Raw genomic sequence first — 2,320 nt, 5'->3', positions numbered from 1 at the left:
ATCCACCACAGCGCTGTAAAAGATTGATCTCTAGTCATCAGAAGCATTTGTTTGCAGTTTATGCTGCTAAAGGTGGCACAACCAGATTTTAAATTTAAAGGGGCAATTAGTTTTTCACATGGGTGATAGGTGTTGGATAACTACAGTATTTTTTAAATTTCATTTAGATTTACACTATATATATATATATATGTATATATATATATATATGTATATATAACAAAACTCCCTGTTGAAGAACTTTGCAATAAACATGTATTTTCATTAGCGTATTTGTATCTGCAGCTGAATATGTTTTATAATCAATAGAAAACACACCTAAAGATTTGAAGTTAATATACAATAAATTTAATAAACGCATTACTAGAAACAACTGCAGTGCTTCATTTTGCAGTAAAGTTGAACTGTTTGGTTAAGATAAGTTTGTGTTTAGATAGCTGTGTTAATTTTTTTGAGAGCAATTAAATTACTTTAGAGAAAAGTGTCAAATCTGCAGAGAAAAACTAAAACTACTGGGCTATACAGTATATTGAAAATGTACTGAAAACATGCAAAATACTAAAATGGCAAATTACATTATGCCAACTGAATAACACACAATCTGTCTTTTCAAAGCAGTCCCTGAAACAAATTAACAACCCTGAAAAAAAAACACAAATCTGATATTAACTGAGCTACTATAAAATAGTAAGAAAATAGTAGAAAATCAGAACAGTTGCCATCCACAACCCTGCTCCCAAACACACACACACACACACACACACACACACACACACACACACACTCACTCACTCATATAGGCTAATATTTTTATCTCTTTTTTTATTCTATGCGTCTTTTGGTGCAGTCCACGACTACAGACATATTGAGTGTCGGCGAGATTTGGCAGTCTGTGGAGAAGTTTCCATCAATACTCTGACACCGGTGAGCCAAACAGAATACTTCCAATAACAGCCATTTCAATCCATGGTTGGAGGGGGAGTAGAAAAAAAAAGAAAAAGAAAGAAAAAAGAAGAAAAAAAGAAAAGTTGCCCCCCACACCCCCGCTCCCACACACACACACACACACACACACACACACACACACACACACACTCACTCACTCATATAGGCTAATATTTTTATCTCTCTTCTTATTCCATGCCTGAAGTCTATGGTGGATTTCTTTACTTTATCGCTGTTACACAGAAGCTACTTCTTGGCAACAGTGTGCGAGCACTGATAGCCACTAAATGAATTTTGGCTCATGAGATGCACAGACTCATAAATGCCTAATGCACTGATAACTGCATATCTTACCTTGAAGTTTGTCCTGTTCTGTGCACTAAGCCCTGCTACTGTGGATCCGTGTGTACTTATGGCTTCCAGAACATCCCAAACATGAAGCTGCCTGGCCATATTGTCTTTAGAATAGTTGCTTTGGAAAAAAATCTCAGTAACGCTCTCTGTTAGCACTCATCTGGGCTCCTCTTATGCCTTTTATCCATGTTATCAAACAGAGTGTTTTTATTTTGTCAATTAAATTGCCATTTAAATATATTTAGCATCATTTTAAAATGTATATGTATATATTCATATTTAAAATGTATTTATATAATATTTCATATCTTTTCAATAATATTGCTCACGACATTTGAACAAGTCACTTGAGTGAATGATTCAATGATTCACTTATATACTTGTTTTGCTTTTAAAATTTTGAAAATGTACTTACCCTCAGGCTATCCAAGATGTAGATAAGTTTGTTTCTTCATCAGAACAGATTTGGAGAAATTTAGCGTTACATCACTGGATCCTCTGGGAGTCCAAACAGCTGATAAAAATACCACAATAATCCACAAGTATTTCACACAACTCCAGTCCATCAATTAATGTCTTAAGAAGCAAAAAGCTGCATTTTTGTAAGAAACAAATCCACCATTAAGACTTTTTTTTTTACTTCAAACCGTTGCTTCTGGCTAAAATAGGAGTCCCCTATCCTTAATAATGCTTTCTCGAGTAAACAAGTCATTTAATCAGAATCGAGAAAGAAATATGCACAAATCAAGCACTGTTTACAAGTGAAAACAGTTCAAACTTACAAACATTTGAATGTGAGAGCATAACAGAAGATGCACTTTTTTTTCCCACTGGATGAAGTGTTTATGGATTGTAGACTCGTGATGCTAAATTTCTACAATTCTGTTCTGATGAATAAACAAACCCATCTACATCTTAGATTGCCTGAGGTTGTGTAAATTTTCAACAAATTTTCGTTTTTGGTTGAAATATTCTTTTAAATAAATCCAGATTTTTCAATAAATTGGTTGAACGAATGATT

This window comes from Sinocyclocheilus grahami, unplaced genomic scaffold (assembly GCF_001515645.1).
Source record: "Sinocyclocheilus grahami isolate Dianchi unplaced genomic scaffold, SAMN03320097.WGS_v1.1 scaffold566.1, whole genome shotgun sequence".
Lineage (NCBI taxonomy): Eukaryota > Metazoa > Chordata > Actinopteri > Cypriniformes > Cyprinidae > Sinocyclocheilus > Sinocyclocheilus grahami.
The sequence above is the reverse complement of the archived record's forward strand: the minus strand, read 5'-3'. Positions refer to the sequence as shown.